The 25,555-nt window shown below is 40.9% G+C and overlaps 1 protein-coding gene across 1 annotated transcript in view; it reads right to left on the bottom strand.

Annotated features, from left to right (window-relative positions):
- The window catches only part of ZMIZ1 (zinc finger MIZ-type containing 1), a 283,289-nt gene that overhangs the window by 213,372 nt on the left and 44,362 nt on the right, over positions 1–25,555 (bottom strand). Inside the window, exon 2 of the mRNA XM_053983271.1 lies at positions 637–719. The gene's annotated coding sequence lies outside the window, so the exon portion shown is untranslated. The remainder of the gene's footprint in view (positions 1–636; positions 720–25,555) is intronic.

Here is a 25,555-nt window from a genome sequence, read left to right as displayed (position 1 = left end):
AAAATTATGATGTAGGTCAAATTCTTGAGAAGCGCTGAACTACACTGAAAATAAGGTAGAGATGAGCTTACCTATGGCTTTATAAAGTACTTTAAAATATCTAAAAAAAACCCCACAAGCAAAGGAAAAGCAGCCACAGAAAAAGTCTGCAAAGATTATTTTTCTTAAGTGAAGAAGGAAACAGATACCCTGGAGTGCCCACTCTGAGCTTTTTAAAAAATTCTGTACAACATCTAGACATAAGATATTGAACATATTATTGAAACTACTGTACACTACTACTCAGGGATTTCTGCTTAGTTTATTATAAATGCACACTTATTGGCAGCAAGTAGAACATATTATTGCTCTGTTTTATAGCTCAAATGGTGCACGCAAAGAGTAATTTGTTTGTATTCCGTATCAGGATCAATACTGTACCAGGGATAGCCTGAGGAATGTTTATGCTGAGGGCTTTGCTTGCAGTGTTTTGTTGTTGCAATCAATTGACCAAACAGGGCTGCTTCTTAAAACAACAAATAAACTATGATAGTGACCAGATCAGTCATTCAAGCGTCAAACACGACACAGTGTCTGGAAAAAGAATGAAGGCCCACAAGTGTTTTTACTGCTTGATGATACACACAGCTTTCCTACCTGAATATTTCCCACTGGCTTTTCTTCCTCTCAGTAGCTGGGGACCGTTTCCTCAACACCCTCACACAACAAGATCCATTTTCCTGCAATAAAAATACAAACACATCATGCTTCCATTCTCCTGCAGAACACAGCAGCATTTGAATCAGCTCAGTGAAAAGACACAAAATGAGTTAAGAGCATTTAGGAGTCCGAGGACCAAGCCAGGAGGACCGGGTCTGAGGCTGGGTTGGGGTTCTAGCCCAGCTTTTGTCACCCCCAAGCTTTTGAGACTCACTCAGCAGTTTAAGTATTACAGGCTTTCATGCTTGTAACAATGAAATAAGGAAAAGATAATGAGAATTCTGTTGAGGTTTGTATCAAAATTTCCTGAGCCAAATGGTAATTTTTTTCAGTTAAAGGTCATGCTGAAGTCTCTTTTATTCTCTTTATAAAGGGTACTCACTGACTAGTGTGAGCTAAGTGCCATTAAAAAAGATAAATCAACCCCCAAACACTACTTAAGAAAATACACCAAAATACCTCAGAACCACCATCCTCTCTGTAGCAAAACAAAACAAATTTATGGATTACACTGGCACAGCACTGCAACTTCTAGGAAATGTTTTTTTAATTGTAAAGAAAGATTGCAAAGGGAGATGGGGGAATGTTTACCGGTAGTCTGTATTTTGTTACATGCTGTTTCAGCAGGCAGACAAGGTGTCCTTACAGCATTATACTACCAAGCTCCAAAACTCAGCAAATATTGAGAAAAGTAACACAGTGACTACATTTTGCCTCTCTTTTGACCGACTTCCAAATAACTTCCGTACAAAAAAAACCAAAATCCATTAAACATGAAAAAGCACATACTACTGGAAAAGAAAAATAAACAAAAAACCAAAAAAACACCAACCAAGAAACACAGCAAACCCCACACAATTTGCAACCAGTCCAGGTTCCTCCCCAACGATGAGCTGTGGGAGCAGACGCTTTCATAACAACTCAAATTATGCAAAAGTCACAGGTGACTTTAAAAAAATGCAGAAGGAAAGCCTCAGGTTATTACAAATAACTTGTTAGTTGCATTCAGTGTTTGTTCTGCAGCCATATTTGTCCTTTTCACTGGTAATTCACCAAGAATAAAAACATGACTGAAAACCTTCTTAGAAACAGTCATCCCACCCCAACACACCCAGTGTCACCAAGGGACTGTCTGCTTCATACAGGGACACTGCTGGTTTTCTTGTCTCACAAAGGGCAATTTTAGAGAAGTTACATATTGACAAGCACCCTGGGTGAATGTTTGGCTTTAAGGTCTCATTGAAATGCGAACGTTTTTGCCCAGAACGAGTTTATTCTCTTCCAGAAGTTTTCCCAAGTGTTTTTCTTCTGCTTATGCAAGGCAGGAAAAACACATTAATTGATTCAAATTTAGCACTTGTTAACGTAACTTCCTCAGCTAAAGTAGACTGGTCTTTAATGAAGTTGCAATTAGTTATTTTAGTTTGTTTCTCCAAAGGAAAAACTTTTTTTTCTGCCTGCCCCAAGCTCTGGGTACCATTCCAGGTGTAACTGGATTGGACTTTTGTCAGATCAGGCTATAGCACTTATCTGGACACTTGAATTTTGCCTCTCACTCCTCTCTCCTGGACTCTTACTTTCAGCACTGCATTTGTGCAGCTGCCCGATTAGCTGGAATGGGGCAACTAATTTCCTCCAGCATGCTGTCTCATAAACAGCTCTGCCAACACAACACAGGGAGCAGGCCCAAGACAGGAGTGATCAGCCATCATGGCAGAGGGTAGAAGCAGAGGCTGTTTAAGCCAGCTTGAACTGCACTGCTGCAGCACACAAACCCGAAGCTTTGCTCCCCTCCTCTGTGCTTCAGTCTGCCCATCTGTAAAACCGGCACCACAATTCCTACTTTGTTTTTTAAAGCACCTCTTAACATGAAAAGGCTATCATTAACATTTCTGTGAATCCACATTACCGACCACCCACCCCTTTCATAAGCCAGGTCCAAGCTGATTCTAAGGACACTGGCACTGTCCCCACCAGCATCTGCTCCCTGGTTTCCCTGCACAACCTGCTCAGGGGTTGTACAATGTCCCCCCCACCACTCCAGCCTGTTCTGTGCCCCCTCGCCAGCCCCAGCTCTGCCAACACACTTCACAGGGTCCTGCTGGGAACAGCAATCAGCTTCTAAAAATAAAATTAGCTTCTTAAAGCCTGGTCCCTTCTCTCATCCTGTTTCTAGAAAGATCCCCAAAACAGTCTCGCTGGCAAAGTTCGGGGGTAGCGGGCTACACCTGAAAATGAGAATAGATTGTAGAGAAGAAGCATCAGCTGGAAAGCCCTTACACCTGGCTTGCCTCAGCCACCCTTTCCAGGTGTGTTCTGAGCCCTACTGTGGCACAGTAGCTCGATGCTGCACAATTCCCAGCCTGTTCCACAGCCACACCGGGGGCACGGCCCGTTCCGCAGCTGCAGGAGCGGACCCTGGGAAGCACCGAGTCCTTCCCGCGAACAGCCGCCGGTGCCCGGCCAGGGAGCTGCGGGGTGGGAACGGGGGAAGGAGGGGAACCAGCAGCGCTCCAGCCGGGAGGGCTTCCTGCTCTTCCAGATCCAGCAGGGGGAGCACAAAAACGCGGAGGTTTTTTGGCCACAAACGCTTTTTTGGCTACGAACGCGTGGATCGCAATGCTGGACACTCTGCGTTAGGCTAGTCTAATGTGTATGTGGGGCACGACAAGCGCACCACGGGCAGAACTCTTGCTCCGAGTAGATCGCACCCTAAAAACCAACTCTGTGAAGGAGCCGACCAGGACAGGCCAGGAAGGCTGCAGGAGCCAGGGGGGAGGAAGAAGAGCCTACACAGCAGGGCTGCCAACGCCAGCAATTTTATTGTGTCCCCTGCAGCACTAGGAATTTTTCCTAAAGCCAGCTCTCCAAAGTCTCATCATCTCTCTTTTTTTTTTTTTTTTTTTTTTTTTTTTTTTTTTTTTTAAGGGATATATTTATCTCTAGGCTTCCAAAGTTCAAAACCAAAGCTGTAAAAATAAACCCCAAAGATTTAAAAAAACAGCAAAAGCAATAAAAGAATCCCCCAAATCTGTTGTCTGTACATCATGGGCAGAAGAATCCCAACTCGGGGTATTTCACAAAATTTTAGTTTATTTATTGACAATTAACAACACCCTGTTAATTACTGTTTCAGAAACTGGGGAGGGGGAAAAAGGAGACTAAGCAGCTCAGCAACCACTGAGGGGAACCCTTCCTGCAGCTTCCCAAGGGCCAGCTTCCCCCAACACCTCTCCTCGCCCAACTGCCCTGCCTTGTGCCATGCCTGACCCTCAGCCCTGCCCATGCCTTAGCATAGACAGCCGCGGGGTGTGTCTGCGGCGCCTTCTCTCTCTGCTCCTCCTCGCTTCTCGCTTGTCTTTAGGCTACTCCCTGCTCCTTCGCTCCATTTCCCCCGTCCCAGGCTGGACTCCTCCTCCCCAGGTCCCAGTCTCGCCCAGGGATACCCTTGTTTTGGCCTCGGGTGGCCACAGCCCTCAAAGGTGACCCTCACTGTGCTCTGGGGCAGACACGATCCCTCAGGAACCCTCCTGAAGGGCAGCCCAGGCAATGCCCCCAACCCCTGCGGCCCCTGCTCCTAGACCCACCAATTTTGGCCCAATAGTTTCAACATTTTTTCTTTTAAGATAGTGCTCTGTTTCTTAGTGATTTTGCCAAAATTAACAGAAACGTTCTATATATATTTAAGGGAAAACCCAAAGCAAACTGTGCATTACAAGTCTTAAAGCATATAAAAAATACTGTAAGGGGGAACTGGAGGAAATCCAATAGGGAAGTAACAAGGAGTTCATCTTTAAACCTCCTAATCTCAGCTGTATCACTGCAATGGACTTAGGTCAAGCACAAAGAACTTTCCCTGCTTTCTCATCATATCCTGATCCCAGCTGGTGTCTGCCAGATTTTAGAGACAAGTTTATAATAGCTCTCTCTGGACCATCACAGATAGTCCTGGAATCCTGCTTCTTGTCCATAGCCTTACCCTCTGCGGAAAGCAAGAGTGACCCCAGGGTATCTCACTGTCTACACCTCAGCACTTAGCCTGTGCTGGACTTAAATAACTGTAAGTAAATCAATCTCTAAAAGTAACCAAGATTAAACCCTTCAGTTTCCATACACAAAATATCACTTGGACTCCACATACCCAAACAAAAATGAAGAGATAGCAAATATAAAACACCCAAACAGAAATTCTTGAAAAACAAAAATACTGCTAGGATAGATAGTTAAAGAATGTTGTACCATCTTCCTACAGAAATGCATAAGGCAGGTGCATTTCAGGGTATTTTCCTACTTCCACAAATTATTTTGAAGTTCCAGCATTATTCTCCTTGAACTGTAGAACATGTTCAAACTCAAAATTCCTGTAAAACCACAGCATGTCAGCAATTCCAACGTCTCATTTATCCACAGCTGTAACTGGGTCATAAGTGAAGAACACGAAGTGCTGCTCTTCCTAAATAAGCTTACTGGTCAGCAAGCGTACTTCTGCTATGCGAAAACATTAACAAACTTTACAGAGAGTTTAACTATTATATGCAGTCCTTATTAGGTATCATAGCCCTCTAGCAGGACTTTTTAGAAACTTGGGCTTTCTTGAAATTCTAAAGCAACGGTGAGTGTATGTCTAACTAGCATCAGATGCCATCCACGCTGACAAAGAAACAGCCTGCTAGCTTAATAAGAGAAAAGCAAAAAACTATTTTTAAACTAAGTAATGCAAAATAGGTGAGGATTTTGGAAAGAAGAGAGACAGACTAATGTCCATGCAGGTTCGTGTGTTCCTTCCTGAGCAGAGACAGAACAAGGGAGGAAAGTAAAGCTGGGAAGATCTGTGTGGAGGGAAGCCGGACTGCAGCTTCAGACAACTTTCAACTTTGCCTACACCTAGACTTGGTCCTCAGAAATCCTTATTAAAATAAGAACCAAACAGCACAGAACTACATCACACCAAAATGCAGCAGCCACACGGCTGTAAATACAGACATTTATCTGATGGAACAGACAGGATGGACACTCCTTCCAAACACAAGTAGCAGAAAGCCACAGAAAGGGGCCAGGCTGCACTGGAACCTGCTGTGTGCCTCACCTGGCAGCACGTAACACATCCCCCTCCCTGCCCCGGGGAGCCCTGGAGCCAGCCTCCTGCCTTCACCCCAGGGAGCTCCTTGTGCCCCACAGAGTCCCAGGAGAAGCCTGGGCCAGCTCTCCTGCACTACCCCGTTTCCTCCTGACATCTTTTGTTCCCAAAATAGAAGAAGCAGGTTCTCATAGGGGGCTGCTGCATTGAACAGCGCAGCCACTCAGACGCTTGGTCAAACCGGTGGCTCCTGTATCACATCATAACTACAACCAGTCCTCCGGGGAGATTTCTCAAGCTCACCCTGTTAGGCAGAATGCTACAAGGGTACAGCAAAGTAAGAAAGAATCACAGTAGTAAGTATGTAAATTTTGCTTGTGTTTTTTCCCATCTTCTTTCTCACCAATGTGTAGAAGCAAAAGTTTTGTTTTTTTAGTCACCATTTTCTCAATTTGTTTTCCCAGTTTAAAAAACTAAACAACCTTTAGTTTTTTCTCTGCATAAAAAGAAAGCCTTCTCAAACTTGTATTTCACATTATTTCAAAAAAATAAAACATAACCAAAGTACACATTTTCTCAGCTGTAGAAAGCCATGAATTTGCAGTTTCCTTATTTTGAGATGGAAAGGAAGGCCCAGGTTGTTGTCATATCCTATATGTTTAAGGCTTAACAGCAGCCACTTGCAGTATCATGATCTCCAGTTTAGAACAACAACAAAATCCTTTTCTTCTCCCAAGTTGTTCCCCAAAAATCTTATTAGTGAAAGAACCACTTTTCCTATCCTGCTCTCTTCTTAGGGCTGCATCTAAGATAGGTCCAGTGCACCTAAAAACACAGGCATGAGTAGGCCAAGATTGCTGTAGTCCATGTCTCTGCTCTCTTGTCACAGCCCTGGAAACCCTGAAGTCCCTGGGGCAGTTCTGCACCCCACCTCCCTCCCAGCCTCACACCCCAGATTTAAGGGGCTGCACTGAGTCAGTAGAATAGATCAGGGGCTTAAGCAGGAACAGGGAAATAGGACTAGGAGGACAGGCATTTCAGCATATCTTTGTGAAACTATAATCTGATGGAGGTGGCTTTGGCCCAAGCTGAAATAAGAAAGATTTGGTGTGGCTGCCCCTGTGCAAGGCAGTCCAGGCAGCTCCTCTTCCACTGCCTGCTCCAGCCCAGCAGCACCCAGCCAGCTACAGTCAGAGTCAGCCTGGGGCTGATGGACCCAAACTGACCGAGGTGTGCAATTCGCTGTCATTTCACAAGTGACCGTGGCAGTCACGGCTCCTCCCTGGGCCACGGCGGGCAGCAGCACATTAGACTGCATCTGTCTGTAGCAGAGGACTGAGCTGCCAACTCACAGGCCTAGGATAACGAGCACTATTAATCTTGGCTTAAACTGAACCATTGTTCTGGAGACTGGGCATCTCCTGTAAAGTCCCATTATTAGAGACCATTTGCCATCTATTTCCTTAGAAACTTTTTTTAGTGTGTTTTGTTCTATTTTAGTAAAAATTTTCCCCTTCCCTTTTCCTTAAGTCCTATTGTACTTACAGAGCCTTAAACAATAATCCACTCAAGCACAACCGTGGAAGTGGCCTGAAGGAACAAAAGCTGCTTCTGGCATAGCCAGTGCATCTGACTCTCCCTGCATACAGCTGCCTGTATAGGCTCTGCAGATTTGCAGAGCACCAGCAGCTACTGATTTCCCTCTGCTCCTCCTGTGTGTTGGATACAAAATAAACAGTAAACATGAGGAGTCTACTCAAATTATACGTGCAGCATCAGCTAAGGGTTCAGGTGAGTCACAAGCAAGTTCTGCAGCCTATCTTGCTAAAGGAATAGGGAGAAGACTGACCTTAAAAGAAAGCAGTAGGCATGAGTAAGACAAATAAAACAAAAGTCTAACTCCAGGGAGACAAGACAGTGGAAGCAAAGTGTCTCAGGCTCTGTTAAAGAAGATTATTGCCACATCTAGCAGTTAGTACCCACCCAAGTAGAGTGCCATCAACCTAATTCTCAAACGAGACTAGCAGAACAGCGAGACAGGATTAGACATGCTTGTTTTTAACCATTCTTTGCTCTCTCTGGTGTATTACTATCAGCACAGCATTGGCATCAAAATTACTACCCTTCAAAATGTGCAGAGCACATTTTTTAATTTTACATGTAGCAGTTATGTCATCTGGGGTTATTTATTTTTTAATATAAAGTGGTATAACATGCTTAATCTGTTTTGAGAAAAGAACAAATTGATTTAGTGAGCAGTTCAAGGCTCTCCCTGGAGACACTCAACCACACTCAGAAATCTGGATATAAGTTGAGACTTTGCTAAAGTCATTTTAATTGCAGGTCATAAGAAATGTCAAGATATAAACCACCAAGGAATACTAAAAATTAAGCCATCATCTCTGAGAGTAACAAATGTCTTATATTTGGCAGTAGAATGATTTCTAAATCTTTACAGCGTTACTACTTAAGGACAGTAGCAGAGCAAAGGGCTTAAGAACTACACACGACATGCGTGCATTATTTTTGCTGGGGGGGCAGAACTGAAAAAATACTGGAGTGAAGGAAACTTACACCACCACCACCAATAAAAATGTAGTATTTTATCATCTTTTTCACTTTGTTTCACTACACTGAACATCTTTTGTTAATAAACAAGTTTTGGTTTGTTTTGGTCTGTTTTGGTCTGAGAATGTTCCTCCCTATGCAGTATGGAACAGAGTTGTGTATACAGCAACACATATGTGCGAAAACGGAGCACCAAATTGAGGAAAGCTGTTTTTTAAGAAAACTTTAAAAAATGAACAAAAAACCCACAAAGCCTTAGACCACTTCTAGAGCTTTGTGCCTAGGTTTTACACAGAAAAACTCTTCATTTTTTCTTAGCTAAAAAGTACTTCTTAAACAGGTGTTTTCCTGTAGAAGGTACACCCCAACTTCTGCATTTTTTGAGCTGGATCCCCCATTTACTAAAACCCTTCTATAGAACTTAGGTGAAATCTCCAAAATTTTCCTCTGCCCACTTACCTCAAACAATAGTGATAAGACAGCTCTGATCTTAACAGATCAAAGTGAAAACCCCTCCAGTTTAACCTTCTTAAAACAGAGAAGGTTAAAAATTAAGTGCATTTTCAACACCAAAGAACAATATCTGAGAGCTCTTACTATAAGTATCTAAAGAAAACTTATATAAACCATTTCATTCTCCCACATTCTCCAATGTGAAAGTTAAAAGGTCAGCAATGTAAAATCAGGAGCAGGATTTTTTACTATCTCTGCCTAATAACCTCTTAAACTTGATCAACATACAAATTTCCTTTCCTGCCCTTACCTTCCACTCATGTGAGTGGTGATGAAAAGGCTATTTCCCTGATTTTAGATAAATCATAATGGAACTCACCAGTGAACAGCAATTTGAACAGAAAGCAGTTCAAGTGATGTGAAGACCCATATTAAGGGAAACAAGCTCATGTATGTGGAATGAAAAAAAAAAAAAAGTAATTTAACATCCTATATTGCTGCCAGTCAACTCAATTACAAACATCTATTTTGTTGGGTTTAGCCACTGTCCCCTAGCAGGTATGCCAAGACTTATGGGTGAAATTCCATTTCTCTAACTGCAAAGGTAGGCATTTCACACAAGTTTAAATCTATCCTCTGCCAAGTCCATTTTCTTGAGTGCCTTCACATCAGCTCACTGAATACCCTAACCACCCTCTTGTGTAATACTAAACACCATGTATACCCACCCCCATGTCTGCATAGGGTGCAGCAGGGGGGCTACTGCCTGCTTTGCCTGCCTGAGTGGTGCTGTCGTGGCACAGAAGCGAAGGGCAGGAAAGCTGCAACACTATGACCCAAATAAGATGCAGGCAAACAATTTTAGACATCCAAGCCTTTAATGCAAATTAATGTCATAGCAATAAAAGCTCCAAAAGGAATAATTGCACAGATGTCTCAGAGGAAGAGTCGTATCTTGGGATTTAATAGCTAGAAGCAGTTTTCCCCCATCTTCTCTTCAGGTCATTTGGTTTCAACAGACAGTGCTCCTTGCTGTCTATCACACAAGCTATTACACAAGTACTCTCAAAACTGGTAGCCCTGGATCCTGGTTTTCTGGTCCCCTGGAGGGCTACAGGGGCCTTCCCCCATGCCAAGCCCTGCCAGGCTGCCCATGTTAAAACTCGAGGTCATCCGCAACATCAGAGAGGCAGCATTACACAATTCATGCTCTGCATGGACATCTGAGCTGGAAAGACAGTAATTTCAAAGCTAGATGCAGTTTGCCTCAAGATCTTCCAAGTTTTACTGCAGGCTGTTCTTAAAATCTTCCACTGATAGCATTTGTAAAATTAGAATTAATTTTCTGTGACATTGAAAGAGGGAGGGAGAGACCCCAAACAAAACCCCAGTCCTGCCTCACTGACTTCACTCCTTATATCTGCACAAATATCCACTCGTTTCTGTGCTGTCCTTGAAAGCCCTTTCTCTGCAGCACACCAAAAGCTTTTAACCCGTATTGAAGCCACTGTCATCCAGCCCCAGCTCCAAACAAGCTGTGCTGTGCCAAAGCCACTACTCTGTAAGAGGGGAGCCCTGGAAAATCTTGCCCAGACCCTGGGGGACGTGGCTGCCACGGCCATTCTGCTGTGTCCCTGCAGCAGGGAGGATGCTGGCTGCACCCCGCCGGCCAGGGGCTCGCACCACACCTCTGGCCGCGGGGTGCTCCGCCAAGGAAAGGGCATTTTTTACAAGAAAGGGACTGAGTTTCAACAACTGAGGCAGAGGCAAACAGTGCCTTCTGGCAGCTCCTCTCCGGGGGTGGGATGGACATCCGAGCAAGGGTGAATTAGAGGGAGAACAGCTGTTTGTTCAGTGAATGAGTCACAGGACTCAGCTATTAATTCTTCCTCTCAAGAGAATATGCCCCCATACCAGCCCACCCACCATCCTATAAAACAAACAAATATATAATGGAGATCAGGGAGGGAGAGCTCAGTGAGAGGAAAGGGAAAAAAAGAGGAAAAAATAGCCAAGCATTTAGTATTTACATACGAATGAAATGTTTCATTAATTACATACAGAATCAATTTGCAGCTATTTTCCTCAAATTTCTCAGTCAAACCCACAGATTTGAAGCACTTTGAACTGTGCTGCACCAGTAATTGTGGATGACTATTTTAGATCAGTCTTGAATCACTGTAGAGCACACACCAAATGAACTAATAAGCTACTCATGTGTGGACTACTAATGTATTTTCTTTCTTTGCTAGACAGATGGAATACAGTCTAAAATCAGTTGAATTGGCTACTGGTAATCTTCAGAAAGGCTTTGAAAACTCTTTAGTTCTACTGTTTTATTAAAAATACCACTCAATAGCCTGCATGCATTAGAAGGAGCTGGCAATATGCAGAAAATCCCAAACAAGTTTTAAAGATACGAAGAAAGAGTCAGGAATTTCATGTGACTGTAACATGCTTCAGAGAGTGACAATGAACAGTGCATTGTCAAGTGTTTTTAAAGGACTACTGCAAAGCTGGACAACCCTGCCATCTATTTGATATTTATCCCAACACAACCATTTATGTGCAGTCATTTTAAATGACATATAGCAACCTATCAGTTCTATAATCTGACAGATGTGTTCTAGTTTACAGAAACATCTGTTGAGTCATCAGGACATCAGAATAGTTAATTGCACTTTGGGGATGCTTTCAGAGATTAAAAGTTGCCTTACTTCAAGCAAATTTTAAGTGTCCTTATAGATTAAACTCCTTTTTCATGTACAAAATTAACATATGTACCCACACTCCAGAGAAACTAATGTATGAAATGTAAAGAATAACTTCCCTCAGGGATCATCTGTTTTCTTCCGCCTCCTGTGCATTGCCTCACACTGCTCAGCAATATGGAACAGAAAACAAAAATACAACATGAATCATGCATGATTCTGAAATATAAACTAAGACATGGCCTACACTGTCTGGGCAAAGACTACAGAAGAAGCTGCTTTGGGTTAAAAACTTTTACAAATAGTCTAACAGCTAAAAACTGGGAGATGATGCCTGTTTCTTTTTTTTTTTTTTTGGCAAAACGCATATAATTATATTTCAGAAGGTTTTATTACTGTTTATTCTAAAAGGAACGTTGTACAGGCTGTACCTTTCACCACCACAAGAGCATGTGACAAGCCAGGAGAACCACCCACAAAATCAAACATGGACAGATAGACATTGAGCCATCCTCCAGCTGAAGTTGTACCAATTGCTTCCTATACACAGCTAAGGACTGGAAGCAAATAAATTCCATTCATACACATAACTGAATATTTGAATTAAAAAGAGTAATACTAGTGGAAGATTCCTGTGAGTTTTCAGCATGTGCGAGCAGATGAGATCTTCCCAGATTGTCCAATCTGAGTTTCTCTGCAATCTTCTGGCCTCTATTGCAGTAAGAGGATTAAGAAAATGTATTTGTTAGGAAGAAAGAGTTATCTTACAAACTTTGATTTAAAACCATTTAGCAGCGGATTTTTCATTTGGTTGGTGTTTCACAAAAAAAACCAAAAAAAAAAAAAAAAATCCCAAAAAACCAAAACAAAACAGACCAAAAAAACACCCCAAAAAAACAATAAACCAAATGAGTCAATCAAAAAAGGTATATTTGGCTGTTTCTCAGAGGTGATTGAATCCATCTGGTCTGTAGCTCCTGAACCACAGGGATCCCATGACTAATTCAATGAACTATTTGGTTTCACTGAAGAAGTGATCATAAAGTTGAAGTGCAAGTGCATAACCAAGAGCACCATGCAAGAACACAGACACCAACACTGCATCTGGGCTTTGCTTCCTATAAATCCTGAAGTGACAGCACACCTCAACCTAAGTGGACTGTTATTCTTTAGTGTGGAGCAAATCAAACTTGAAGTGAGAGGGTAAAAGTTGAGACAAGCACTGCAATCATGACCATGCTTTAAAAAGATGCCATACTTCTGAAGTTACAGCATATTCCCTTGCTACTAAACCAAACTGAGATTGCTGTCTCAGTTGCATTAAATTATTAGCTAATTAGCCCTGACTAAGGACAACAGTATGTTGATGCTGGCAAGCTGTGAAAAGAACACTTCAGCAAAGAAGATCAATAGCATTTTTTGTCTGGCTTACAATAAGAAAACTGCTGGCCCAGGTTATGAGTGTAAGCCATTTTTCATTTGGCAGACAAGACAGTACTAGTGACAGATCAATACAGTAACTTTATGATAGGCTGCTGCTCCTGCAGATGGCAGGACCATAAACAGGCATCATTTTTAAAGCCTGAAGCAATCCATTACTTGGACAGAAACCACCTGACCTTTTACAATATTTACAGTTTTCTACTGAAAAAGGAAAATCAGAGAACAAAACAAGGGGAAATCAGCACAATTAGCTGTCCTGCAAGACAGAAGAAAATATCATTTGTTTGAAAGTCAGTATTTAAAGTAACAAGCTTTGTGCTATTTGGGAGATCACATTAAAGCCACAAGGTTGGCACAAGGGAACTACTCATCTCTTCAAAGAGAAAATATTATTGGGGATCACATCTTATATGATGCAATTTCCTTATCTCCTGGTAATGAGGGATAACAAAAGAACCTATTTATTAATCTTTAAAGAAAAAAAAAACCCAAAGCAATCAACCACTTTAATGTGTCCTTAAAACATGAAACCAGTTCCTTTTAACACCTGCAATTACTAGGCATTTGAGAGAATTCAGTTACAAATAGGCAGTTATTTTTCCCATATTGCAGTATACACACTGCAGATTTGCACATGCAGTTTCTTATTCTGCACCAATATTGGGATTGCTGGGATTTGACTATAGTGTTCCACTATTTTAACAAAGACAAAGCAAAACAAGAGAAAGGTTTTTAAATTCTGGAGTTTTTTTATGGCAAGACTTCTAGCTGAAGAGAATGTGAAGGACAGCATCTTAATAAATTATTCAGGCCACATCTTCAGATAAGGACCCAGGTGGAGCAGCTGGTCCTGTACTTATAGTCTTCCCTTTACTATAAACATGAAATAACCACAGAATATGGTGATTCAATCATACAACTAGCTTGCCCCTGCCTCTCTGTCTGAGGCTGGTTTGTGTCAATTACTACAGAAATATCTGCTTAAGCAGGAAACTAATTTTACAAAAGCACATTGGGTTCATGGGCTTTCATCAATACTTTTTGGTTGCTGCAAGTAAGTAATTAACATTAATGTCAACATAAAGGATAGAAGGAGGAGGAGAGTATTAACAAGCACAACATAAAAACTGAGCTGGCTGATTCTTCCTCATACAGTACTGCCATGCAACTGGCTCCTAGTCCTTGCCTGAAAAATGAGTTACTATTAATTTGGTTGCTAATTTTACTTTGCATGATGTAAGCAAACAGCACTACATTTTCCCCTTAACGAATGCCAATTATACACAACATTAGTTTAAAATACAACAGAATAGCACACAAACCAGAAGTCTTTTGACTGGGCTCCACTCATGCTAAGAATAACTTGGCACACACGTACATGATGCTAAATCTGCCAATGATTTGCTTTGCTCCAAAACTCCCCCCTCTCTGCATCTTCTACGAGATCCTAAATACATGAAGCTGCGTTAAAGCAGGAAACCTACATATTGAACCTATTTTTAAAACAAATTGAATTTCTTTGAACCCAAATGCAAGGGACGGTTTCAGCAGTTTCACGTTTCTAATCCCATGCGTTTTCAGCAGGCACAAGGGCTCTTTATTCCCAACCGCGCACAGACGCTGCCCGCCACATCTGCCAGCCCACAGCACTTGGGCTCAGCCCAGAGACTCTGTCAGCCTTCTGCAAAATCACTGCTGCAAACACACAAAGCAGCAGCCCACAGTTCTGATTCGCAGGACACAAATATCCTTAGAGATAACGTCCCCAGGATCACACTAAAAAGGCACTAAATAAATTCAATGGCTTATGCTTGGTCATTTTGCTTTTTGGTTCTGTTTGGGTGGGTGGGTGGGGGGTGTTAATTTTTTTGTTAAAGAGTACTAGGTTTTTGTTTGCAAACCCTCCCCCCCCGGCAATATTCATAAGTAAAACAAAAATTGCAGCACCCCGAAGTAATTACTGATGCTTCTTTTACAGTGCCTCAGTGACATTGTGTCAATTTTAAGATAATCCAAAGCATTTCCTTCACGCCATAGTACGTGGATGCAGGGAGTGACCTCACACTGGCTATTCCAGAACTCTGGTTCAGCCTCAGCACACCTGGGATGCACATCCCATTTCAGCTGTCACCTCTGGGAAGGAGGAAGGGCAGCTGGGTTTGGCAGAACTTAGCTGCATGGCCGCTAGCTAAAAGCAGTGTTAGGAGGGATTATATAACCTGGCTGCTCACAGAGAGAGTTCAAAGGGAGACAAGGGCTGTGTCTTGGAGCCCTTGGAGGAGAAGAGAGCCCCCATCATCAAGGGGGGACAAGGTCACGCTCTTCCTGCACCCTGATTGGTAGTTGCTGGCTTTTTGGTCCACTGACTCCTCTGAGAATACACCCATATTTCCACTTATGCTTTCTTTCTTTTTTCCCTACATCCTATTGTATCTAAGATCCATTACTCTAATTCCTTTTCAGTAAGGTCCTCACAACAATGAGGACCTTATTTCTCTTATTTCCCCTCTGTCACTGTTAAGATGCAAACTAAACCCTTACACTCAGACTACTCCTTGCAGCTTCCTGTTCTGTCCCTTCTTCCATTAAATTCCCTGGACTTTTCGTATTAAGTTTTAGTCAATAAGGACATTAACTCCCCTTATTCCTATTTTACTATTAAAATGACATGGTCCTTCTCTGAAGATAAGGCCATGTAAACAGCTTTATAGACCTTAACATTAGGATCAATGAAACCTCATTGAGGACCTCAGCAATTTCTTGTTGAAGAAAGAGTATATAAGTCACAAATCCACTAACACAAATGACCATGTACCAACTCTGCTACTGTTCATGAGGTTAATGAAGTTGTAGGGAAAGAAAACCAGGCTTCCAATATCATACCAAACTTCCTTGTCATTATAGTTCCAGACTTCATATTAGCTACAAAAACCACAAACACCTCATTATCTATTTTTCTTTCCTAGATAAACCTTCCTTGAAAATTTATGTCTTAACACTTGCTTCACATCCATTCCAAAAACATCAAAAACCCAAAAGCACCCCAAGAAAACCTCTTTGTGTTTTGGAGATTGCATTCATGTGAGAGATATTCAATATTTGCTACTGTAATAAAAGCATAAACTATTAGTTGGATAGTAGAGCACTTATGAAAGACATCACCTCTTTGTTATGTATAGTCCCACAATCATATTTACCTCCATGATGGTGACCACAAGGCAAGCTCACAATGCATATAACAACACGAAACAGGAAACTCAAACTATTGCATTCACATTGCACATTGTCTGCACCACCATCCACCAGAGCCAATCCTTTCGAGCGTAATAAAGTGAAGGTATTATAATTAGAGAGTTCATAATGCCATTTAATCAAGTGTGGAGCTGGAGCACAGTGGGTTGTATACCAAAGACAAAACCACATGAAGCAGTACAATGCTGAGTGCAAGAAAGGGCACACATATTCTTCAGGGAAAATAACAAGTTACTACAAAGCCCTGTTTGTTTTCAAGTACTCAGTCTAGAGTTTGCATACTAGGTAATTTTGCATCATGAAAGTAATCATTTCATAAACTGAAAATGAAGTAAGACCACAAAAATGTCTTTTGAGTCTTACAGACAGAAAACCCCAGTTTCAAGTTCTTAATTTGTGAATTAATTCTTTGTAGTTTTACTGGAAGAATTAATTGTGCTTCAACAATATTATAATTATTTTTTTACTACAGCTTATTATTTACAAAGTGCTTTATAATAACTAACCAGTTTCTGTGACACCTGTAGCGGTCTCCATGTAGGGAGGCTGAGACAGCAGTATCCTGAGCTATCAACAGAAGAACAGCAAGGGCCAAGTGAAATCAGGAACAAACAGAAGACTTTTCCATAGTCAGCCCATTTTTCCAGGGGTCACATGCTTAGCACAATCAAGATAATGATGCAAATGCTCTTTGCTGTGTCTCAAAACCGGATGGGGAATTACCCTGATTCTCTCCCATGAAACAAAGTGTGTTTAAATAAAATAAAATTAAAAAAAAAAAAAAAAAAAAAAAAAAAAAAAAAAAAAAAAAAAAAAAAAAAAAAAAAAAAAAAAAAAAAAGTAAGAACTCAGGAACTTTGCAAACGGGAAGGATCAGACAGTGACTTACATGTTTTAGATTAGGCTCCTGACAGATGTGAAACATCTTGCAGATCTGCCAACCCAGAACTCATGTTGCCAGAAGGCAGCAGTCAAGCCAGCACACAAGGAAGGACCCTAATGACAACGGCTGCAGCTACTGCTCCTTCCTTCTCTGATACACCAGAGATGTCTGGCACTATTCTTTACAGAAACAAAGACTACTCCTGTCCTAAGCAACCTGTATTTTAATCATACCATAATATTTTTTAGGAAAACATCAAAAATAGTTTCCGTTTTATGTATGGAGAAACTTGCTTGACAAACACAGGAGCACCACCACTGAATGTTTGAAAAAACCCTCATGGTAATCAGAGCACAAAGTGTTATAGACCTTATCTTGATCTTGATTTGAGATTGTCAGAGGCCAAATATATTTTTTCCTTTCAATACATAAAGAACAATAAATATCCCTAATCTGTATTATCCAGTATATCAGGTAAATCTAAAACCACACGAGCAACAGTTGAAAAAATCTAGCAGAAAAATGATGTGGCAGCACAGAGCTTCTGAAACTACTCCTGGGCAAGTGAGAGTCTTCAGACTGAAGCATTATTGAAAGATTACACATATAACAGCACATTCTCAAATGGCTGCAGATCAAGAAATGAAAAGGTCTGAGCTAAAACAGAGTCTGATTTTACAGCCATTAAGGTTGCAAAAAAGACTCCCATTGGCTTTAGCCAGTAATGGTCGTACCCTGGTCACACCACACGCAACTTCCCTGTGCCTTTCAGCTTATTTGTGTGACAGCTCCCAAAATAGCAAGGGACGACCTTTCGTCTGCCTGGGTATTCTGCACAGACAACAGCACGACACTCCTAATGGCCAAGAAAGGACTTTGCACACTGAGAGCCAATTTCACCATACACTGTAGAGTCCTACACAACCTTTGCCACCTCTAGAGAAGCACTGGATCACGAACCATTTACCTTACTGTATTTTCAAAGTTTTACAGATTAGTTTCTTCCTCCCCTGCCCATCATGCTCAAGTCCTTTTTCATAATTGCATGCTTAAAGCAAGAAAGCCACAGAGATCACATGCTTTTATCGCCAATTCCCAAGTAGCTCATTCATTTAAGAACTTGCATTGATTTTATTAGGTCATTTACATATTTAAAATACTTAGGTGTTTAAGTTCTGTAGGAATGAGTATTCCAAAACATCTCCTATTGTCCTGAAAGGGAAATGATATGTTTGCACATCTGCAGTCTAAAAAGTATTACTTGAAACATGGGAGAATGCTTAAAACAAAAGAAAAATACAATTTAAAGTACACCAGGAAAAAAAAAAAATCCTGCCAGCAATAACTGATAGTTTTGCTTATGAGAGACACTGGCAAAACAGAGCAACAATAAGGACAAAACGTACCTGAGATCCTTTATTGAAGCAGATAATTTTAATGAATGCTTCATTCTACTGCTTTTGACTGTGCCATGATACTAACCTGTTTAGATTCCCATCCCATTCACTCTCCTTGCATGTGCAGTGTTGATTCCACAAACATCCCACAAGGCCATTTACACCAAAGACTATGTTCGCTGTACTGACTACATACCTCAAATGCCATCCATGTCTGTCTTTCAGAAAGTCTGCAGCATCTTGTTTGAAAGTCAAGCTTTTTAAGAGCTACAAACTGGCAAACTCAAAAATCAGCACCCAAATCCAAAACTGAAGGTTTCTATTTTTCTCTATATTCGATAGAAAACTTTCATTTTATTGTTCTCGCTTGCTCTGTTAATTGTTATCTAAAATATTAGCCCTTTACTTGCACCATAGTTTCTTGTTAATGCATCAAAGTGAAAACCAAATGCAGCTGTTCAATGTGGATTAAAACTATTTGGCATCCAGTTCAAATAAGTGAGAGTTCCACACCTAAATATATTGCATCACACCTCCTATTTTTTTATTTCTGTCACTTGAATTTTCCCTTAGGCAAGACACTAGAATAATCACTTAATTGTTACAATTAGTGACAATGACCCTCAGAAGGTGACAGCATTTTGATCCCATTTGATTAAATTAGTCTTAATAGATCCTAATGAAAATACAAGTAAATCCTTTTTCTTATCACTCATTCTTATTACTTTCAGCAGTCACTATAACTTAACTGCTTAAAGGGCTTTAAAGAACACACAGAGCACAAATGAAAGAACTTGCCTTTCAGATACACCTTTTATTTAATTCACTGAACGAGTTTAGGGAAACTAAAAACAAATTCCCAAGTGTCCCAAGATAGAGCTGTCACAGTGCCAACTGGGGTTAACCCTGTACAACACTGACAACACAGCAGCAGCCCACAGGAAAAAAGACCCAGGAAGTTGTCCACCCAAGAGCTCACATTCTAAGCAAAATCAAATAAACAGGGTGTACCTGGAAGGGCATAAAAGAAAACAAATATGACTGTTATTACTGACTGACTTCTTGCTGACACTGCAGAAGTATTCAGTTGTTACGTGGAATTTGAGCCGAGCAAGCAGGGAAAGGAAAATCCTATAAGGAAGCATGTCCCATGTGGAGAAGGTGATGCCAGCAAAGGAGTGGAGACTGTCATGGGAGAAGCAGGTGGCCCGAGCATCAAGACACACTGGAAGAACAGCCTTCTGACAAAGATGGCCACCTACAGGTGCTCACATCCACAGTGCCTGGAATTGCTCTGGCAAGCCAAACACAAATGCACAGCTCCAGTGTGTAGCTGTCATCTGTATTTCCCTGTCTGATGGCACCTTTAGAAAACAGAGGTCCTGACGTGAGAAATCAGAGTAGCCCACAAATGAGCCAACTGTGCTGAAATCTGGTTTGACTGTGGAGGTCAGGACAGCTCATCAGCCAGCTGCTCTGCTATGTAAGTGTAACGAGACACTCGCAGCTTGCTGCCCCTCCAGTGTAACTGCACATCTTGTTCTTTGTAATCATCCTTACCACTGATACACTGCTGTAGAGACAGAACTAATCCTCCCAGATCCCACTGAGAGGCAGGCAGAAAGTATCACCATCTCCATTTTGCAAATGGAGAGAAATATATATTACCAACAGGAGTCATTTAATGAGTGGAATAACCTGATGCACTTCCACAGGCCTGGGAGCATTCAGCCTCATGCTCACCAGTGGCCAACTTGGCCAGCAGAGGTCAAGTCATTTGTCGAAAGCCATAGAGTGTTACTGGGAGATACAGGATGAAAATTCACAGAGCTGAAGCGTGCTTTGTTCTCAGGCCAGTGTAAATAACACACCCAGCAAACACCTTTGGCATGTTGATTTGGGACTTTTTTTCCTGGAGTTTGGGGGCCTAAAGGTTTTTTTGTAATCATTTTGGGGTTTGTTTGTTTGTTAGTAAACCAATCCATAAGGAATTCTAATTAAAAATAAACTGCAAGTTCTGCTTCAATTTCTCAAGTAGAAGAGAAACTACCCATAGTTTTATCAATACTGAAAATAAGTACAATTATTACTTGGCTTCTGCAGCATCCAGAAAATAAAATGGTAGCTACTGCAAGAAGAGAGAAGAGAGAAAGTGACTTATACATGAAATGTGTGAAAAAAAGATATACAGCAATATACAAATGACGTGATGTATATACAGGAAATAATAAAATGAGAAGATAGCACAATATCTTTTTTGTTTGTATGAGGCCACAAATGCCCTGGTAGATGCAGAAAGTTTCAGTACTCATTTTTTATTATTTTCAAGGTGTCAAAATTAAAATTGGATAAATGTAAATAACTATTTATGTGTTTAAAGCCAAACATGATCAATAATAACCAATCAACCAGCCAAACTTCCATGACAGTAGTGAAATAACAGTAGTTCTTCCTTAAACTCTTCTGCAACACTTGATTTACATTTTCCATCTCTTATGGATTTAGCATCACTAGGAATTTTGGCAATGGAAAATGATCCTATCAGCTTGGTTTCAACAATCATCTAATTCCAAAAAGCAAGGTTTTAAATACAATTATCAACACAAGGCTAAGAGCAAGGTTGGGGAATTGACGCCACATTATTTTCAGATCCACTGCTATTGCTCAGTCCCTTTTCAATGTACATTGCCCACCAAAGCAGGAGTTATACAGCTTACAACCCTGCACTGAAGTTGCTTCTTATTAGCAGGAAACATTCACAAAGCTGTTTTAAGACACAGATTGATAGTTTTAGCCAGGTCCACAGACAGAAACATCAAGACAGTGGCTAACTAGATAAACGTTCCCCCCACACTGTCTTTATGCTGTTGAGAATTTTTCCATCCTTTGCTAACATTCTTTATTTTTAAATTCTCTGCTTGAACAAAAAGCAGAAAGGTTATTTTTCATCAGCCTTAAAGGAACCCTCTCCAAACATCTTAGACTTTGGTGGGAAGGTGAAAGGAGAGGATTCACCTCAAGAACTAAGCTGAGCAGCCAGCTGTTCCAACCAGGCTTTCCTCTGGTGAGACACAAGCTAGAATAGCACATTTCCCTTTTCAGCAATGAACAAACAGTTCAATACCTGCTGATCTCATGCATCTGAACAAAAAAAAAAAAAAGAAAAAAAAAGCATGATGCTTGCTTGTTGGTTGCTTATTTTCAGGACCTCTGCTGAAGGAAACTTAGGTTTAATAGAAAGCACTGAGGCTTATTTTCTGTTTTTGGATGCCAACAGGATTCATTACTGTAACGTAAGATTTCTCCCCTTATATTTAAAAAACCAAATTATTTGGCTTTGGAAGTAGATACAGGATTGAATATACCTTACACATCTGACTTCAGAAGACATGAAGGTGAATTAATGCGACACTATGTATCTGAAATCCAACATTAACATAAAAAATAACTTTCAGATAATCAATCCAGCTTGTTTACTGAACTCCTGGCTAACTGCCAAAAGACAGTGATTTCAAGGGGTTTTTATAGATTCACTCAAAATCAAAAATCCATTTCCTAGAATAGGACTCACAATTCACCAACTCCTTAAGACAAAAGAAATGGATTAGAATTGTACCTTTTTCAATCTTTGGTTACACAGCTTTACAGTTGAAACACACACCTCAGGATAAAGCAACTCGCCTGTTTACATTACCTTTCATGTTTCCACATGCACAATTTGCCTACCAGTTTTTAGGGATTATGTAAATAGTTATTAACGTCATGTGGTTTTAACTACTAGGAGAAAATCCCAGATAAAATTGCTCACCAAATGACCTTTATAGCTTTCCTTTAGCACGCAAAATTAAGCAAGAAAGTCGTGTAATAATCATATGTGCTTTTTAAGTAACGTTATTTCAGAGGGAATGTCTTATTTTTAAAGAAATAAAGCTGAGTTTGCACAAACCACTAGGGTTTGCACAAATCACTAAGACACTCAACAGACAGATCAGAAGACACACTCCAAAAAATCTAATATTAAAGTACATAAACATAAAACCTTTCCACGCATTTTAGGGCCCCCAGAAATTACAACAGCAATCTCCTAAACTGATCTCTCCACTCCCACTAATAATCATTCAGTACTGCAGCAATCTCTGAGCCACAGTGCACTTGGATCATTCCTGGATTATATAGCACATAAACACATTTTAAAAGCTTGTTACAGATACAAATATATGTATACTACAGGCAGTTGGAAGTCTACTAAGATGAAGTCAGAAAATATAGTATTTTTCTTCTTTTTAACAACATAAAAGTTTTTGCTTTTTCTAGCAAAAATAATTCTGACTTCTCATTGTAGGACTGTAAATGAAATTCATCAGTTGTTTGCTTGATTTTGCTTTGTTTGTTTGTTTTTTCTCCAGCAAGTGGAACTATTTTGGGCCAAAAACTGAGGAGGGAAGAAGGGGAAAAAAGAAGAACAGCAAAAAACCCAAACGAATCACTCCAGGGTGCCTTGAGACAGCAGATAAACATTTTCCAGCTCCAGTTACCTTGTAACAACACTGGCAGTTTCATTCTATTAGGATGTCAGACCCAGAAGCATGGCAGAAAAGGGCCAAAACCTGTATCTCATCACGAAAGGGCGTGGCTGTGATGTGATCCCCAGCACAGCCTGCCAGTCAGCACCCAACCCCAGCTATTCAGGAGAATGGCACACACAAGCCTCCTGCCTCAGTTTCTCCACCTGAAGCAACAACATTTACCCACCTCACACCAGAGCCCTGAAAAGGTTGAGTTATGTGTGCAAAGTGCTTTCAGAATGAAAGCACACTTTAGTTCTCTCCTTTCAGCAGTGGCAGTCAACCTCGCAGAAATCTGAGTAGCCGGGAGCTTCCTATTCAGGCAGTTATAAAAGTCACGGTTCTCCTGATAGCTCTGCGTGACCCACTTCTGCACCTCCAGCCTGCCGCAGTACCATTGAAATGTCGAGAGTTTATCAGTATAAAACTGAAATGTTAAGGGGGGAAATGTATTAGTGGGGACAGGAAAAGGCAAAATTTATGGCACATAAAATGCACTGCTTATTCAGATGAAATTTATTATATCCCATTTGAGTTAAAATATCACATATGTATGAGACCTTAATGAAACCATAATCCAGACGGGAGCGGGGAGAGGGCTGAGTGAGCTGCGCGCTTGTGCAGAAGGAATTTGCTCCTGAGGCCTGGCAGGCAGAGGCGTAACCAGCTGCCTGTCTGCCTGTGTGCTCATGGCCAGCATCAGCAACGCAAAACCAAAGATCCCTAAGGCCCTGGAAATTAATGGAAGTGAATTGTGGAAACAAACCAACAAAGGAAGATGTATCAAAGGTTTCAAATCTATTCAGTATTAGATGTTGCAGGGTAAAGGCACAATGAATCACAGCTGATTAGCGCTAAGCCTGGCTCTTACTGCCTGCGTGCACAGCACGTACCAAGACAGAAACCCAAACCCTGTGGGATGCTTCAGCAGTTTCCAAGACAAAAATGTGAAAACAACCATTCCCAAAGAAAGGGTTCTTCTGCAGATTATATAAACCAAGTGGGTTTAGTCTATTCCATCCCTTACACAGGAGGCTTGGAGGAGGCTTTCCCTTACCCTTCCCTGTGGATGAGGCAGGGATACTGTTGCTGGTTAGTTGCAGATGAAGGAGCAGGAGGACAGCAACTGGATTCCTGTTTAGTCCCATTAAACATGTAGTGCCATAAGCAGAGCACAACGAGTCTGGCCACCTTTCTGCTGAAGCTGCCAGTGACTCACTAGCCAGGACACATGTACACTTACACAAGCCTGTGTAAGATGCACTACAACTGAACTTCTGTGCCTCCTTTTCAGAGGCTTCTTCCCACACTGCTGCTCCGCCCCCTCTCATTCACCTCTGATCAGCACAGGACTGTACAAGGGAAGTTTGCATTTATAGCCTGCTGTTGGTATAACTGTTAAGGAATAAAATTTTGAATTCTTCTTGAATACCATCTTTCCCCTGTAGCTCTCTTTGCAAATACAATACCTGCTGTACACATCTTTGGTTCAGTTCATACTGCTACTGCAGAGAAAAATTTCAAATACTGAATTAAGGAAGTCATGGTTCAAAATGTCTGCTATCAACTGACTATGTCATCAAGAAATACTATTTTTTTTTTTATTACTGAATACTTATTTGCTAGATTAAATCATTACAAAATATTTCTAGAAAGGAAGATAGCTGTCTTCACCACCAGTTAAATAGAAGCCTGAAAGCATGGCAGCACTTATAGGAGCCACTCTTATGTCAGCTGCTCACACACAGTGTTACAGACAGCTAAAGCTCAGAGACCTGCAATAGCACATCAACTGCTGTCCTGGGAAGGCTTCTCCTAGCACTCACTGGCATGCTCTATCTTGTCTCATCCAAAAGTAAAAAAATCTTACTCTGTTTCTCATCCTAATCATCCTTATTGCTAAAACAATTAAACCACAAAAAGCCAGGACATATGTCCCTGCAGAACATAAGACAGCCAATTAAGGACAGACGAACTTAACTCTAATTTCCCTCATTTTGAACATGGTGAAAGATTTTGAGAAAATCCATATGAGGAGAAATATTAAATCAATATACTATGTTTGGCTTACGCCTATTAATGAACCTCATACTTTGTTAAACTTGCAGGTTGATATTAAGTGTTTATATTGAAGCAAGTAAATATGGGCATTATTCTTCCAACAGTAAACATGCAGCAAACTCATAAACTGAGAAATATACTGCATTTGTAAATAGCATAAAAAAATCCTGTGGATATATTTCTGAGTATCTAACATGAATTTTCACTTCAAAAAGACTAATTTCTCCATATGGATACTCATACACGACTGGTGTAGTTAGACCTCTGTCCAACACACAGGACGGCCTTAGCAACAATGCTCACAATTCAGGAATTCTTGAAATTAATGTGTTATACAAAGAATGGAACACTGACAGCTAAGCAGATTATAAGCCTTCTTAAAATGCAAGTTAGCAACAGCTAAATTGTATTAATGCTTTTACAACATTATTTTCTGAAATACAACA

The sequence above is a fragment of the Vidua macroura genome, chromosome 8, assembly GCF_024509145.1.
Source record: "Vidua macroura isolate BioBank_ID:100142 chromosome 8, ASM2450914v1, whole genome shotgun sequence".
Taxonomy (NCBI): domain Eukaryota; kingdom Metazoa; phylum Chordata; class Aves; order Passeriformes; family Viduidae; genus Vidua; species Vidua macroura.
The sequence above is the reverse complement of the archived record's forward strand: the minus strand, read 5'-3'. Positions and strand labels throughout refer to the sequence as shown.